Here is an 18,084-nt window from a genome sequence, read left to right as displayed (position 1 = left end):
TAAACGTTAAAAAAAAAATTAAAAAAAAAAAGAAAAGAAAGGAAATAGGGTGTGGTCCCCGCCTTCCAGGAGCTCCCACACGTATCCCCCAGCCTCTGTCTGGAAAGCTTTCTCTTAAGACGGGCGTCTCGCCTGCTGTCTCCACCAGGAGAGAGGCCTCCCGGCTGAGTTCACGCTTCCTGCAAGGGGGAGATGTGAAAGGCACTCACCCCATTACGGCTGCCCTGGGTGCAGGCCGTGGAGCGGATCGCCCACAATTTGCATTGAGTAAAACATTTACCCTTATCTTCTGCCACCTGCCCTTGGGCAGAACAGGCACTGTTTTACGGTAAAGGGAAATAAGAGTGGGGCACGTAAGTCATAGGCTCCAGGTCACACATCTAGTAATTAGTGACTCAGGGTCTGGCTCTCATTTTCCCGAACACCAAAGCCCAGGGTTCTTGCCGTGTGGCACCTCAAGCCTGGCCAAGTGGACAGCGATGGCCAGATGCCACAACCAGCAGCCTGCCAGGCCATCTTCCCTCAGTCGCACAGGCCAGGGAGGATGTGCGACCCCTTCCCCCACGCCCTCCACGCACCCCCAAGAGCTCTACCCTCCTGACAACATTGGGAACACCCACCAACGGACGTCAGATTCCTTCTGTTCCATTTCTGGGAATTTTGACCGGGGCTGAGCAGAAGCCAGGAATGCTCAGCACTCCTGCAGCAGGAGTTAGCCCTGCTGACACCCACAGCTGCACCTCAGACACTCAACTCACAGGGTCCTTGAGGGCAGATGCCCACTGGGCGTGGCAGGGGATGAAGGAAGGGGTATCCTGGGCCCGAAAGACGTGGGGCTCCATCCAATCATCCTTCCTCTCCCCCAGGACCTCGGCGTCCGCTACGTACCTGCCCAAGCCCGAGTCTCGTCTCCGGAGGTATCCTCTCAGCCAGCCATAGCATCTGCCCCAGGCCCCGTCCCGTCCTGCCTTGTAGCTCAGAGGCCAGGCTTTGCACAAGGCACCGCAGGGGTGCAGGAGCGGGGGCCTGCGGACACGGTGAAGCAGACAGCGTGGCAAAGCTGGGGAAAGAGGGAATGACCGGCGTGCACGTGTGCATGCGTGTGTACGTGTGCTCACCTATGTGCACGTGGGTGCTCATGTGTATGCCTGTGTGCACGTGCGTGCGTGTGCGTGCACGTGTATGACATTGCTAACCAGTAATCGAGCGACCCCTTCCCCCAAGCCCTCACAGAGCTCTCTCATCCTGTTCAGGTTTCAGCCGAAACGCTGCCTCCTCAGAGACACCTTCCCTGGCCAGTCCGCTGAACTAACTCCTCCACATTCTGATGCTGCTTAATTTCTTTCACACACCGATCCTTACCTGCACATCTCTCACACAGACACGTGCACACACACGGGTGCATACGCACATACACACACACGTGCGTGTGCAGTTTGTGTTTGCTGTCCGCAGTTGACCTCATCCACTGAAATAAAGGACAAGGGACCCTGGTTGTCCTTGAATCTGAGTTGAATCAGAAGACAGCAGGGGGGAAAGTTTATAGCAGCACTATCAACAACAGCCAAAGTATGGAAAGAGCCCAAATGTCCATCGCTGGATGAGTGGATAAAGAAGATGTGATTTATATATACAACAGAGTATTACTCGGCAATCAAAAAGAATGAAATCTTGCCATTTGCAACCATGTGGATGGAACTAGAGGGTATTGTGCTAAGTGAAATTAGTCAGAGAAAGACAAATATCATAAGACTTCACCCTTATGAGGACATTAAGACACAGAACAGATGAACATAAGGGAAGGGAAGCAAAAATAATATAAAAACAGGGAGAGGGACAAAACATAAGAGACTCTTACATATGGAGAACAAACAGGGTTGCTGGAGGGGTTATGGGTGGGGGGATGGGCTAAATGGGTAAGGGGCATTAAGGAATCTATTCCTGAAATCATTGTTGCACCATATGCTAACTAACTTGGATGTAAAGTTAAAAAAATAAAATTAAAAAGAAAGAAAGAAAGACAGCGGTGAGGGGTGCCTGGTGGCTCAGTCGGTTGAGCATCCAACTTCAGCTCAGGTCATGATCTCGCGGTTTGTGAGTCTGAGCCCCGCGTTGGGTTCTATGCTGACGGCTCAGAGCCCGGAGCCTGCTTCGGATTCTGTGTCTCCCTCTCTCTCTGCCCCTCCTCCGCTTGCACTCTGTCTCTCTCTCTCTCTCAAAAAGAAACAAACATTAAAGAAAAAAATTAAAAATAAATAAATAAATAAATGAATCAGTAGATAAATAACTAAAGAGAAGACAGCAGGGACTCCGCTTGTACAAACGGGGAGGAGCTGGCACAGTGTCCCCACAAGGCCACAGCCACCATCACAGAAACTTCTGTCACTGCTGCAGCCCGAGCCATGGGGCTGGAGAGGACACGCTCACACTCACGGGGAGCCTGAGAAACCTCCAGTCTCCCTCTGTGTCACTCTCACCCCTCAAAGCCCCCAGGCAATCCCCACAGTGAAAAACCCAGACCTAGGCCACCCACGAAGGAGCCACAGACAGCCCGCCCCTCCAGCTCACCGCTGATGCCCCAGCCAAAGAGGGTCTCAGACACAATGAGGGTGATCCATCAACGTCTTTGAATGAACGGACCAACTAATAAGGAACCAGTGACACTCAGATTGATTAAAAGGCACTTGGGGGTGCCTGGCTGGCTCAGTGGGTTCAGCCTCTGACTCTTGGTTGCAGCTCAGGTCACGATGTCATGGTTCATGGGTTCAAGCCCTGCCTCAGGCTCTGCACTGCCAGCGTGGAGCCTGCTTGGGATTCGCTCTCTCTCTCTCTCTCTCCTTCTCTCTCTGCCCCTCTCCCACTCATGCTCTCTATCTCTCAAAATAAATAAACAAACTTTAAAAAGGCAGTCTGCTTGGGATTCTGTCTCTCCCCCTCCTCCTCTCATGCTCTCTATCTCTTAAAGTAAATAAACTTTTAAAAAAGGCACTGGGAAATTAGAAGAATATGATTTCCAACAACCAAAAATTGTGTTTGGCTATTTAAGAGCAACGCACGGCATATCCGTGTAAGCGGGAAAGCTCATTGTTAACTCGGTGTGCACCATTTCCGAGCAGCGGAGAACATCACAATGCAGGTGACCACGTTTATCTGTGGAGGCTGGCTGTTGCTCATGACTTGGGAACTAGAGCAGGACCGTCTTGCACCCACTTCCCGCAGCCCTTACCTCACCGTGTTGTGGGCAGACCTTGTTTACGGTCTCGGCCACCTGCAGGGGCCGCTGCCCCGGGGCGGGGCCTGCAGGGCAAGTCTGAGAACACAGATGCAGCCAGCACAGAGCCGGGGCTCCGCAAGGGCCGAGTGAGTAAAAAGGAAGAAATCTGTGCGTGGTCTGCTCCATTATAATCAGCCTTGATAAGGTCGAGCCCACGACACCCCCAGCTGTTTCCACTGATGGTACAATGAATACACCGGGCCACGCCGGGGCTGACAGCAGGTGACATGCTCGTAGCACAGCGCTGAACCAGAATGATATACCTTTACTCCTTAGAGCAGAGGTTCTCAGCCGGCAGTCGTCTGCCCCCTGAAAGGCAGTGGACAATCCTGGGGACATTTTTGGCTGTCCTGAGGGTGCCGCTGGCATCTAGTGAGAGATCCTGCTCAATGTCCCACAATGCACAGGACAGCCCCCCACGACAGAGGACTGTCCAGTCTGAGACGCCCACTATGCCGAGGGTGTGAGATGCTGCCTTAAAGCAAAGGGTTCAAGCCCAAGACCTCAGACCAAGACCCACCTTTGGACAGCTTCCTCTCTGTGGGTCCCCCCAACTGGTGGCCCAGCGCAGGTGTGGTCTGGCCTGTCGGGGGTGAGGAGGTCAGGGGTAGGAGGACGGTGCAGGAAGCGGGCTTCAGCCAGTCTGGCCAGCTTTTTCTGGGACCACAAATCCTGAGGACGAAAAGAAAACTTGAGTGCTGACTGGAGGAAAGTCCCGGCCGACTCTGCCCGCCTTCATCTGGAAGAAAAAAGCCTCCACTTCTCCCAGAGACAGGCCAAAACACAGCTCTTCCAGCACGAGGCAGTCGCTCCAGCCCCTTCTTCCACCCCGTTTCCTCACTCGGAAAGTGGAGGGGCACCCGGGCGGCTCAGTCGGTTAAGACTCTTGATTTCGGCTCAGGTCGTGATCTCGCGGTTCATGAGTTCGAGCCCCACGTCAGGGCAGATAGCGCAGAACCTGCTTGGGATTCTCGATTCCCCTTCTCTCTCTGCCCCCTCCCCTGCTCACGCTATCTGTCAAAAATAAATAAACATTAAGGGGGCTCCTGGGGGGCTCAGTCGGTTAAGTGTCCGACTTCAGCTCAGGTCATGATCTCGAGATCCGTAAGTTCGAGCCCCACATCGGGCTCCGTGCTGACAGCTCAGAGCCTGGAGCCTGTTTCAGCTTCTGTGTCTCCCTCTCTCTCTGCCCCTCCCCCACTCGTGCTGTCTGTCTCTCTCTCTCTCTCAAATAAATAAACGTTAAAAAAAATAAGAAAATGGAAATTTTACAGTGTGTCTGTGCAGCATGGGAACGAAAACGGATTTGAAAGCCCTTTGAACGTTGCAGTGGGTTACACAAGGCAAATCGACCCACCCAGCTTTCTAGTTGCTTGAAAACCCTCCCAGACCCAGCCCCCCTCCGGGGGACATGGGCCCTTCCTGTGCCCGCCATGGCTTGTTGCAGCGGTGGAGGCTGTGGAAGGTACTGGAAGGGCTCACAAGGCTCCTTCCTCAGGAGTCAGAGGGGAGGCTTGCAGGGTCACGGGAAAGGCTGTGCAAATGTATAGGTGAATCGTAAAGTGAGGACAGCCACGGAAACCCTCCATAATCATGTCAAGTAACAAAAGCAATTCACTGAATAAGGTGTAGCATGATCACACTGGTGTGAGGAAAAGAACAAAAAGGAAATCTGCGTGTGTGTGCACACATAAGTCAGTGTAGAGAAAAAAAGCCAAGAGCCTAAAAAAGAAAATTACCGAACGTTCACAGCATTTATCTCTGGGAGAGAGAAGGAAGCTTGGAAGGGCAGGTAGTGAATAAATCTTGCCATTATGCATTCTGTAGACTTTTATTGTTTGCTTATTTGACAAGCACAGCAGCATGGATTATTATAAAATTTTTAATGTTTAAAAAAAAACAAAAACCTTTTATGGGCTGGGTTCAGCTATGTTTAACCACGTATTAACGTTAGCAAATCCTACGATCACACACAAACGAAAACAATGTAGACGTGGTATTTGCATTTGATATATCGGCACATTTGTTCTGCACTGAGGATAGATAACAACTACCCAAAGCCAAGAATGAGGGCAGACGGCTTCCTGAAAGTCACTCCAGCTCCAGGGCCCTGACCTTCTGAGCCCAGTGCTTGGAACCCCAAAATGGGGGCTCTCGATGGCCTGAGATACAATGAACTCAACCAACCTCGACTCGAGAGAGCCCAGTGGGGGCCACCCCCTGGGCAGATAGTAGAAATCCAAACTCCATTCAGGTTAAGTCTCCACCTTCAAGGAAGGTGAGGGGGCAAGATACCTACACAAAGAATAGAAGCAGGAAGACCCACCAGCCCGGAGTGCCAGGCACTGTTCTAATTCTGTAAGATCATGTATTTCTTACCACAATCTGAGGCAGTAGGTATTGTCATTGCCACCAGTTTACAAATGGGGAAACTGAGGCATAGAAGGTAAGTTGCCCGAAGGCCCCCCCCCCCCAGTTCCTTTGGGAGGGCAGTAGGAGTTTGGACTCCTGAGTCTATGGGCGCACTATGCCGTGCTGTACTGGTGGGTCCAGGATGGAGGCAGGAGGCATGACCAGAACATGAGTGTGATGCACAGACTCTCCGGAAGAAGGGGACCCATTCCGGATTACAGACCCCTAGCAGAACAGAGGTAAAAGACTTTAGAAATCAAATGACCCAAACTCACCTTTTTTAAAGAACTTTTTATAGTGTTTATTTCTAAGAGACGGGGGTGGAGGTGGGGGGGGGGGGAGACACAGAATCTGAAGCAGGCTCCAATGCTCCGAGCTGTCAGCACAGAGCCGGATGTGGGGCTCGAACTCACCAACCGCGAGATTGTGACCTGAGCTGAAGTTGGACGCTCAATCGACTGAGGCGCCCCCAAACTCACCTCTTAATAAGCAGGACACCAAGGCCCAGGAAGGGACTCGGTGTGATCCTGGTTGGGGAACCCAGCTTGGTTTTCTGGAAAGCAGTAAGGGCCCAGCAGCACCCGCCCGTGGAGACAACAGAGTTTGCCGTGACTGGACCGCCTGGCTTGGAGCCGGGGGTCAATGCTGTACTGAGGCACAGGGACCCACATCCCACGTTCAGCACCGAGCCTGGCCTTTCACAGCCTACCGGACAGGGAAGCAGCTTTGTGTGGGGGCAGGCTGGGGTACTGGGGGAGGTAGTGCATCCCCAATTTGTCCTGCTAAAACAACTGCTCCGTCACCACTCTGAAACACTGCACTCTCGACACTGTTAGAACGTAAAACCTGCTTTGGGTCTGAACACTTAGCAAGGAAGGAGGATCGTGAAGTCCACAGATGCAGGTGGAACAGATGTGCAGAGACACCGTGCAAGGAGACCTGCCTCCTGTGGCTGCTGGTGCCCAGCTCGGAGGGGCTCGCCCTGACGCCAGCCTGGGCGGCGTGAGGTCCGTGAGCAGAGGCCACACTCTGCCTCCACGTCGCCAACCTGGCGGGGACCCCAGGAGTCACGTATCCTGCACAAAGACCACTCCTTCTCATCCTCGGATTCTTTCTTCTTGCCCCACTGTTCCTGGGCACCTCTTCCCCACTTGCCATGTCCTGATCTGCGTAGTTCTTGACCGTCTCTCCCTATCCTTGGGAATCATTGGACCAGAAGACTCAGCAGCCATTCGACCCAGGAACTGTGACGTCCCCGGTAAGTCAGCTTAACGTGGTTGAACCTGTTTCCTCATCTAGAAAATGGGGACTTGGGTATAATGGACCTACTGTACTCATTTCACGGGGCTGACGTGATCATCACACAAGTGTGGGGTCGGCCGACCATTACAAGCTTTACACACTGTGCGAACGTACCAGGCCAGGATGACCGATGGCGGGTAGGTGGCATCCAGAACAAACAAGTGGTTACCCAATGGGATATTTTTCCCAAGCTAGAGTCGGTGGAACACCTCATTCACTGTGGTAACACTCCACCCCGCATGAGGTCTCACGCGAGGCCCTAATGATCAGTTGCCAGGTGGATGCGTGCAAAAGCAAACCCGGAACCAGTTAAGGATGGATGCATTTCCAACCGCCAAGCGGCCACTGCGCTTTTATTATGTGCCAACTGTTGTCACGGGCTTAGTTTCTGTGAAACTCATAGGCTAACTGTTCTAATACGAAGGGGATAAACAACTTTAATTCAAGGCAGAGGAGGAACAGTACTGTGGGGGAGGCCCCACGTGCAAAAAACAGCTTCAAAAGGAGGAAGGTGTTACAGCTATTGGGAGGTCGAGAAAGGTTCACGAGCCTCGAAGGATGCACAGAATTTTAGCCCATGTCACTAGGAAGGGTCTCCCAGGCCCAAGGGAAGCAGGGTGGGGAGGGGAGCAGTGACACGACAGCGTAGACACGGATGGGAGTGCAGGGGAGAAATGAAAGATACTCCAGGGAAGCCTGCTTCAATCCAAAGAATGGATGTCTCCAAATATCTGCTAAGGATTGTAGACTTTCTCTGAGGACAGGAAAGAAGACATGAGGTTCTTCCAGGCATTGACCTGCTCAACTGGCTCCTTTTGCAGGAGGAGCAGTTAATTATGGCTTAAATTCACGATTCCTTGGGGCCCCTGGGTGGCTCAGCTGGTTAAGTGTCCGACTCTTTGTTTCGGCTCTGGTCACGATCTCACAGTTCATGGGTTCGAGTCCCATACTGGGCTCTGTGCTGACAGTGCAGAGCCTGGTTGGGATTCTCTCTCTCCCTCTCTCTCAGCCCCTCCCATGCTCATCCTCTCTCTCTCTTCCTCTCTCTCTCTCTCAAAATAAGCAAACTTAAAATAAATCCATGATTCCTTGCCCAAACCTAACTTACTGCTGCCTGTTATAGATGCTCTGTCTTCCACTCAAACAGGTCGTTGGCCTCTGAAACCTATGCATCAGCATCTATTTGACGGGATTAACCGGGACCGTACATATGTTTTGGGAATTAACAGTGACAATAGCTATGTGAGTCCTTGGCTTGGAGACGCATCTTTTTTGTCCAAGGGATCACAGCAACCTTCCTTCTCTGGTAGGGACTTCTTTGCAATACAAACACACCTGCAGTGAGGAAATGCATTCCAGAATTATCTAACTGGAGAAGATGCCATCTGACAGACCAGGAACTCCAGAGGTGGGAAGCAGTGGCTTGCCAAGCCACACGGCCAGTCTCCCACAGACCCGAGACCAGAGTCAGGGTCTCCTCCCTCCTGCCACTGGCTCCCAAAAACTGAACACCAGACGGGGACTAAAAGTACTTGAGGTATTTGTCTGCAGCAGAAGAGGCTGGCCCCCCATGTTAATCCTCAGTCTCCCGTCCCCTAAAAGTCCAGAGCACAAGTGTTGAGGATATTGGCCAACTCCTCAAGATTCCTGTTGTTCCTGTTGTTGGCTTGCAGGGAGAGCAGGGAGTCAGGCACAAGGTCAAGGAACTTACCTTGTGCCAACAGGACTTTGCCTCAACTCTGTTGACAGCTATATCCCTTCAACCTACCACACCTGAATGCACAGCCGGGGTGAGTTGTCGCATGGCTTCTGAGCATTGTGCAGATTTGGAAATAAAGACTCAGAGAACTCGAACAATTAGACCAAGGACACGTAGCCGGTAACCGCCCCTTAGCTCAGTTTCCTGTTTCTCCATCAGCCCTTGCCCGACGGATGCACCACGCTCCTTGCACATCGTCTTTCCCAGTGTTAACTAGTTACTCCTGGGTTGCTGGAATCAACGGACACTCTTTCAGTCTTACCAAACACCTTCTTCCTGAAGGCACTTCTTCCCTTGGCTTTCGTGATACCACACTCCTCTGGTTTTGTCCTCTCTGAATGTTCTCTCTCATTGTTTTTGGCTGGCTGATCCAACTCTACTAGACCATAAACATGGAAGTCTCTCACGGATTTTTTTTTTTTTTTTTGACCCCTCTGCTTTCTCTCTGCACCCTTGCTCTGGGGAATTATGTGCACACCTTGGACCTCAATTATCAGTTCAGGGCTGATGACTTCTCCATGGGAGTGGCCAGCTTATACCTGAACTCTGGACTTAGAAATCCCTGCCTGGATGGCACCCATGCCTCTCAAACTCCACTTATTCAGAGCTTAAGTCTTCCTCTGCATTTCATCCTTGCACACGGCAGCCCCATCCACCTGGGATACTATCTGCCTGACTCTCTCTCTCCCGTGGCCCCCACACCCAAACAAACTTTTCGATTCCTCCTCTTAAGTAGCTCTTAAGCCTTCCGTTTCTTACCATCCTCACCACCTAAGCCTCTTTATGCCGGATTCATACAACCAGTATGAGTAGGAGACCTCAGACCCAGCCTGGAGCCTCTCCTAGGGAAGATGCTTATTGTTAATATTGGTTAAATACGTAAATCAAATAATCTGTCTAGTCTACTCAAGCCCGCTTTTGCTATGAAAAGGGAGCTGTTCATCCCCTCAAGGTCTACTTCATAAGGTTCCCATAAAAATGGAAATGAGATTAGGCGTTCCTCAACTTAAAAAATGCCACTAAATGTAAGATTCACATTTCTTTACCTACATTTCAGTGGAAGGCGGGAGACCACATTCATTGTTATCATTATTATTTAGTACCCTTTACAATTCCATAGAAATTTTATATCAACATAATTATTATTAACGCAAATAACTATATTAACTATAACTTCAAGATGCTAAAATGAAAAGGTGTACATCGACAAATCTAAGAAATCCATTAAGATGCGTGACAACACAGAGCAAATAGCATGGCATGATTGGTGGTTATTGCGGGGAGCAGATTAAAAAGACGGATTCTAGATTTACTGTTGGCAATTCTAATTCAGGGGCTGTTTTGGAAATAAAGATACTCCAGTTATTCAGAAGGGGTGTCCAGTTTGGAACTAAAAAAACCCATAAAATCCACCCCGCTCTTTTACTAGAGAGGAAACTAAGGATGGTACGTAGCCTATAATTCGTCCCAGGTCACACCGACAGTCAGTAGGTCGTACCTAAGCTCTGACTCAGGATTGGCCTCCTACCTCTTTATCCCCCGGGGCTTCCTACCAGACCATACTGCCTCCTTCTGGCTCCAGCTCAGGCTTTCCCAGATCCTGATGACTCTGACAGTTCCAGACTCCTGCATCATTATCTATTCTCAAGAAGGAAAGTCTGTGCACAAATCACCCATGGGAAGAGCTGGCTACAGCCGGAGATGGTCTAGGGGATTTCTGTTGGGGACTGACAGTTGCACACACAAAACTGGTCTTACTTCCTTTAGGGTCTAGTAACTCTTTCGCTTCACATACCGAAATAAACTCCCCTTGAGTTTCCGGTATGCCTCCAATTGCCTCCACTTTCACACAAGGCTAACGCTAAAAATCAGCCCGGCAGGCATTCAGCGACAGGTGGGTGTGGTTGGCTTTACTGTGAAACAGAGGCAAGTCCCCATAAACCGAGGATCTCTCTGTGTGCTCAGATTCAGAGATTCTGGAAACAAAGACCACCTGCAAAAGCGAACAGAGACTAGCTGGACCCTCTGGGCAGCACCAGCCACCCTAGCCAGGCCAGAGGGGCCAGATCCCGGCGTCCAGACACAGACACACGGGCGAAACCACCAACGGTCCCCATTTCACCAAAGTCTTAGGGTTCTGAACACACGCCTCCACTCGGCACCGAGTTTCTGCATGTGTGAAACATCGGATTGTGTTGAGCTGGATTCATTCGGCCCCTCCTTTCCTCATTCCCCGAAACCCTTTTTCACACAGAAGCTCATTCCCCAGGCCTGACACAGAGAGTGGATATATCTGGGTTGTTCTGGCTGAAGTGGTCACAAGGTCCAGAGTGCAGGTCTTGGTTTCCGGGAGAGCCCCGAAGTCTCCATGGAACACGTGAACTCTGCGGAGGCGATGCTCTCGTTCCTTCCCCCTCAGCTGTCATGGGGCTACGATTCTCGCTGGCTGTACGTGGCAGTTCTGGGCATAACTGTGAAAAGCTGGCATCCACGCAGGGCTCTGCCTTCAGTCCCATGCCCGAGCACAGGCTTACAGCAGCCTGAGGGGAAGCAATTGGCCGTGACCATAAATGTTACCTTCATGAAGTGTGTTTACATTCTAGTGAGGGGCACTGCCCAACCTTCAGTTCTGACAGACGAGGTAACCCGTTCGGGGAGGGTTACTGGCAGCTGGGGGGCAGGTCAAGGACATTCCTTCAGAGGCTTGCCCTACAAAGTATAGGAAGAGAGAGTGTGAGTGGAGAGAAGAGAGGAAGGTCCTTAGTTAGAGATTTTCCTAGACTATAGAACTAGTATTGCTTTTATTTCTTCAGAGCGCACTGAAACTTCACTCAGCCTTACAAAGGAGACTCTGACACCCGCCATGGCATGGGTGAACCCTGAGGAGTTATAAACACCGTGTGATTGCCCTCACATGTAGTACAGGGTGGTCTGACTCATAGAGACAGAACGTGGAATGGAGGTTTCCGGAGGCTGGGGTGGGGAGAAGGGGAAGTGAGTGTTTAACGGGCACAGAGTTCCACTTTGGAAAGATGGATAGTTCTGGGTACGGATGGTGGTGGTGGTTGCACAACAGTGCGAATACACTTAATGTGCTGTGCATTCAAAAATGGTTAATTATTTGTACCTTACCACAACTTTCAGAAGTATTTTTTCAAAAGTATTCCACTGTAGGGGCACCTGGCGGGGGGTGGGGGGGGTGGGGCTCACTTGGTTGAGCATCCGACTCTTGATCTCAGCGTAGGTCATGATCTCACGGTTGCTGGGTTTGAGCACTGCATCAGGCTCTGTGCTGACAGTGTGGAGCCTGCTTGGGATTCTCTCCCTCCCTCTTTCCCTGTCCTCCCCCTGCTCATGTTCTCTCTCTCTCTCAAAAATAAATTTTTTTAAAAAAGTATTCCACTATCGATGGAACACAGATATATTATAAATGCATTATAAAAATGAAGTTGATCCAATGATATTGAAAAACGTCCCAGTGAAAATTGGAAATAAAGCAAGCTGCAAAGCAGTATCACAGCATGGTGCCTTTAAAAATACACGTGTGTCTGACGACGTGCGTGAATAGATGGCTGTACAGGTGCAGAGGAAAATGTCACAGACTGAGAGAAACCACACTGATGGCGAGCCATTCCAACATCTGTGGGAAGTAGAATTCAAGGTGACTTTCATTTTCTGCTGATACGCGTCAGTGTTGTTTTAGCTTTTCACAGCACGTATATTGTTTGTGGAAAGGAAGGCAACGGCAGGGAAGACGGCTGTGCAAGCACCCCCCACGCGGTCCACTCCGCCTGGGTTCAATCCTGGGCCCATCCCTCATGAACTGTCGATTACTCTGTGCCAGTCTGGGTGTCTCCTCCAGGGAAATGGGGACAGCCATGTGCTCGTAACACAAAGAGCAGAAGCCAGAGCTGTGCTTAGGGTACTGCAGAATCAGACATCCGGCCAGATTTCCCTCGAAATGCCATTCTGAATTCTAGAGCATCTATCAATGCTCCCCTTCAAATGAGAGAGTGGCTGCTTAAATTGCACGTATTTTAAAGAAGATTCTTCATAACAAATTTCAGTTAGTACCATAGGTAGGTATATTTATTCTAAAGAACTTAAGTAAAACTGCTAAATGGAAAAAAAAAAAAAAAAGAAAGAAAAAGCAAGAGCTGTCTGAAATATCACTTACCGAACATCGTCAGTTACTGAACACCCCCTCCCCCGCCCTAATCTGTCCATTACTTTCTCTCCTTGACTGTAGGAAAGGCACAGGAGCCTCTGGTGTTTTGACTGCTTGTTCTTCCTACCTAACAGAGGGGCAGCTAAATGCCACATCCACATCCACCTAGAGCCTCAGAATTGACATCCGGTCTGTCTAACTCGGGGGCTCATTCAACCCCCTTCGTGGCCTCTCGTGGCTCTGCAGACTAGACACTTGCTCGGGTGTGAAAGGCCCCACCTGTACGTGGCCTGGGGGGGGGGGCGGTTGCTCAGTCAGGCTCTCTCCTTCTTCTTCCCCCACCCCGGACTCAGGAGCAGCCCCCACATACTCAGCCAAGACCCGACCTCGGAGGAGCGCTGAGCTGGGCCTGAATCAGTTCAACCCCACGATGAAAGGCCAAGTCTCATCTGATCTTGGCAGGTGAGCCCCAAGGCAGGTGCTACCCAGCACCGCCCCTCCCCACCTCCCTCCCCTCACCTCTGCACCCGGGTCTCAGGCCCCCAAGGTGTGACCAGCACCTGACACAAAGAGTCCTGCCTCTGGACAGCGGCCAGCAAGGCGGCCTAGGAGACGCGTCCTTCAAGCCTCCTTCCCCTCCCCACAGGTAAATACCATTACCACTGGAGCTTTTTTTTTTTTTTTTAGGTCCTGGGCTTTTTGCTTTGCATTTACATATGTGAGTGTGTGTGTGCACGCATGCACGTGCACACACACACACACACACACACACATAGATTTTTCTTTCTTCCCCACAGAAAGGTCCTTAAATGGGAGGCTCCTCCTTGAAAATAACCTGACTCACGCTTCTCTGTCCTAAAATGCGTTACGATTACCTTTCTCTAGAAAGCAAGAGCAATGGAGAGGGTGCCCTCCAGAAGAGGCCTGAGGCTGTCAACCTGAGGCCTTGAGTTTGTTTTGGGGACAGAGTAGAATGGAAAGGGACTGCCATTAGGATGCAGAGAGGGAACCTGATACAGGTGCCAGGAGGGAGCAAGCTGGGGGTGGGGACGGAAGGAATGGGGCCCTGGAGGAAATGAAGGTTAACCAAACAGCCATGGCTGGACGCTTAAAACAGCAAACATTCACCTGTCCTAGTTCTGGAGGCAGGACGTCCAAGATCAAGGTGCAGGCAGGTTCGGATGATCCCTTTCTTCTCTGTGCTCACCTGGCATTGAGAGAAGAGAGAGGTCTCCCTCTTCCCCTTCTCATAAGACCACCGGTCCCAGGGGATCAGGCCCCACCCTCATGACTTTATTAACCCTCATCACCTCCTTAAAGGCCCCTCTCCAAATACAGCCACATTGGAGTTAGGGCCTCGGCATAGGAATTTGGCGAGGACACAATTCAGTCCTTAGCAACACTACTATGTTCATTCATTTCTTCCAAACAGTGACTGGGTATCTATGGCAGATAGATAGCGGAGCCCCCCGGGAGGAGAGGTAATGGGGTTTCTACTCAGTCCCTCCCCCAGATTTCACTGAGCTGGGTGGGGGTAGTGACAAGTCTGTAAAGTACATCACAGGGAAGGAGGTGTGAGGGAGCAGCTCAGAGGCCCCCAGCCATGTTTAGAGCCAAGAGCAGAAGTCAGGGAGGGCTTTTCGGAGGAGGTGACGGGGAACATGAACACAGCTCACTGACGGGAGCCCCCAGAGAGCTGGGCACGATCTTCGCCCCTCCAGTGCTCAGCGCATAGTTATGTAATAAATACTGTTAAAATGCAACCAAGTGTATCTTTGATGAGGAATGATCCAGACATCCACATAAAGTGTGTGGATCAGCCCGGTGCCTGTGAGCTGTCAGTAAATGTAGCTGTTCTTACACTCCTTGCACCCTGTATGGGGCATCCCTCTGCCAGTGGAAACACCACAAGCACCAGCGCACCTGACCCCTAGGAGCCCTGTTCCAATCTCTCTAGCTCATGACTGGGGAAACACAAGCCAAGACAGAGTGTCCCGGCTGGCAGGTGCCAGGCCCACCTGGCTCTAAACACAGAGAACAGACGGGAGAGACACACGAAGGGCCGGACCTCACCAGGAAAGGTGGCCTTGCCCCCGGCCTGGAGCTTCCTGACGGCCACGGGAAAAGGGAAACAGGAAGGCAGAGACTCACTGCAAACACAGACACCTGCATCTCACCTGCACACACTCCGACATACCCCCAGCCAAACAGAGCCAGGGAGCCAGGTTCTCTCCCCATTTTGTCCTCTGGGACCCCTCATCCTTTCAAACAGATGGACCGCTCCAATTTCCTGCCTCTTCTTCAGGGGCTGTGCGGCTGCTCTCCCATTTCCAACGCCCTCTCCCCTGACCTGAGGCTCTCTGGTGGCGGTGCCTTCTCATCGTGGCTACTTGGGACCCTGCCGCTGGGGGCTTCCCACCGAACAGCGAACACCGTAAACACAAAAAAGGACCGAAAACATTGAAAGCCAGTGTTGACACAGGGCCAAGGGTAAAAGAACAGAGCTTCAACCCTCAGGTGCCAGAAATAAAGTAGAAACGGAGCCAGGGGTGAAGGAACATTGCTTCCGTGGGAAGCAGACAGATAACGGACGCAGATCGGACCCCGGGGGCTGGAGGAATGTCAGTGCCCACATCAGGCAGGACGGACGTCGCAGATACCTACCTGGCTGCAGCCCCCTAGAGCAAGTCTGGGGCTTGCTCTCACAGCCTCGCTGGACGGCAAACCCAGTGGACGCCCTGTGATGCTTTTTTCTCCTATGAAGTTTGCTGCATTAGGCGGCCCCCTCCCTCCTCTGAAAGGATCCCTCCCCTGACCTCCACCCCCTCTCTCATGGTTTTCTTTCATACTCCCTTAAATGTCAGTCTTCTCCGGGATTTGTTAAAAGCCTTCTTTCCCTACAGGTTTCATTCACTACCACGGCCACCTTTACCATTTCCACGCAAATCACCCGCCTTCCAAAACCCCATACCCGCCTCTTTGCCACAAGGCACCACAGCCTACTCACCTCCGTGAATGCCTGGGAAATTGCTCCCTTGAACCCCTGGGTGAGGGAGCCGGGGTATGGACACCCCGGCTCCCACATCCCCTGGCCTGGGAACCCTGGGCCTTGTCCTCCCGAGACCGCCTACACAATCCAGCTCCGAGCATCCCCTGTGGCCTCAATATCACACATTTTAGAGGCTGTCCTGCCTCCTCCACATCATTTCTCCCCCACCTTACTAATATTCTTGACATTTCCCAGTCACTACGTTTGCTCATGCCTCCTGGAAAGCCTCACACTCCAACATTTATTCAACCACCCTTTCCCCGAAGCAGCTGCACCTCCTGCTTACTCCGGCTCGGGATACGACGTCACCTGTTATCTAAGTTTCTGTCCGTTCCTCTTCACGGCCTCAGCGAAGACCTCAATTCCGCCACCAGCCTCTCGTCTTCCCAAGTCCAGTCCTGCCCTCCTCCACCCGTCTCCCACACTTCCCTCAGGCTGTTTCTAGAATGCCAGCTCCTCCACTCATTTCCAGAGATTCAAATCTTCCAAAGCCTCCCTCTCGCTAAGGAGAAACCCCAAACTGTTCAGTGCTACGTTTAAAAACCGAAATACGCGTCCGCACACCTCGAGCGCTGTCCTGGCCCATCCCACGCCTGAAGCGCATCCCCAGCGGAGTACCTCTCCGGGGTTGTCACACCATCTGTCTGCTCCCCTGTCTTCCCAGCTGGGCTTATGCAGCAAGCCTCCACAAAACCTGTTCCTCCCTGTGCCCCAACCCCCTGAACATCGCCTGGTGCATCATGGGAACTGGGTTCATGCACCTGACTCAGCCAATGAAACAATCAATAAACTTGAGTGTAACGAACACTTGTATGTTTTTATTCACCCAACACCTTGGCCCGTCTGAGTGTTTAGGGAGCTCTAACTTCAGAGCTTCATAGGAGGCAAAAACGCCCCTCGGCAGGTGCTGAGTGTGTGACGATCTTGCTTTCCCAGACTCCCTTGCGGCTGGCCCTGTGAGCGAGGCTCTCCGTCCCGGACCCAGGGCAGCTGGGACACTGGGACCAAGGGTGGGGCTCAGGATGAGAAGGGCAGGGAAGGGGGCTCCTGCGCCAAACCCTCATCTGCCCGTCCTTCCGTTTCTGTGTGCCTCTCTGTTTCTCTCTTCTCTTTTTGTCTCTGTCTCTTTCTGACCTTTGTATTTACCTCTTTATGTTAACTCTCTGTCATGGTTTCTCCCCTCCTTTTCTCTCTCTTAATTTCTCTGTCTCTCTCAGTCTCTGTCTCTGACAGTCGGTGCGTGCATGTATCTCTCTGTCCTTCTCTCTGGCAGGGCTGCCGTGGAAGTATCTGGAAGGTCGTGCTTAGGTACAGACTGTGCTCTGAGGTGGCAGCCACAGTGAAGGCCAGTTCCTGGTGTCTCATGCACAGTGGCCACAGCACAGGGCCCTCATTGACCGGTTGTGCAGCACAGTCTGGACAGTGTTCTGGAAGCTGAGCTGTAGGCTGGTTCTCCAGGACCCCCCATCGACGATCCTGTGACCTACCCAATATCCTCTTAAGAAACTCCTCTCTTTTTTTTTTATTTTTTTTTTAAATTTTTTTTTTCAACGTTTATTTATTTTTGGGACAGAGAGAGACAGAGCATGAACGGGGGAGGGTCAGAGAGAGAGGGAGACACAGAATCGGAAACAGACTCCAGGCTCTGAGCCATCAGCCCAGAGCCTGATGCGGGGCTCAAACTCACGGACCGCGAGATCGTGACCTGGCTGAAGTCGGACGCTTAACCGACTGCGCCACCCAGGCGCCCCAAGAAACTCCTCTCTTATTTAGGGGTGCCTGGGTGGCTCAGTCGGTTGAGCATCCGACTTCGGCTTAGGTCATGATCTCACAGTTTGTGACTTCGAGTCCCGCTTTGGGTTCGGTGCTGACAGCTCAGAGCCTGGAGCCTGCTTGGGATTCTGTCTCCCTCTCTCTCTCTCTCTGCCCTTCCCCTCTCCCTCAAAAATAAACAAACATTAAAAAAAGAAGAAGAAACTCGTCTCTTGCTTAAACAGCCAAAGCTGATTGTGTTGCCCAGATAAGAACGTTGACCAAGAGGAAAAGCTTTGACCATTAGGAAAGCTGCTTATAGAATTATGAAAACTCCTAATAAATAAAACATGTAAAAAATCTTTACA

The 18,084-nt window shown here is 51.5% G+C and overlaps 1 protein-coding gene and 1 long non-coding RNA gene across 2 annotated transcripts in view; both read right to left on the bottom strand.

Moving 5' to 3' along the window:
- LOC123584273 overlaps nucleotides 1–18,084 on the bottom strand; it is an 80,222-nt gene that overhangs the window by 41,198 nt on the left and 20,940 nt on the right.
- On the bottom strand, nucleotides 12,153–13,530 carry LOC123584290. Its single transcript, XR_006705302.1, has 2 exons — nucleotides 13,048–13,530; nucleotides 12,153–13,011 (listed from the first exon to the last, which is right to left on the bottom strand). It is a non-coding gene; the product is annotated as an uncharacterized LOC123584290 (long non-coding RNA).

The sequence above is a fragment of the Leopardus geoffroyi genome, chromosome B1 (assembly GCF_018350155.1).
Source record: "Leopardus geoffroyi isolate Oge1 chromosome B1, O.geoffroyi_Oge1_pat1.0, whole genome shotgun sequence".
In the NCBI taxonomy this organism is placed as follows: Eukaryota; Metazoa; Chordata; class Mammalia; order Carnivora; family Felidae; genus Leopardus; species Leopardus geoffroyi.
This window is presented reverse-complemented; position numbering and strand designations above follow the sequence as displayed.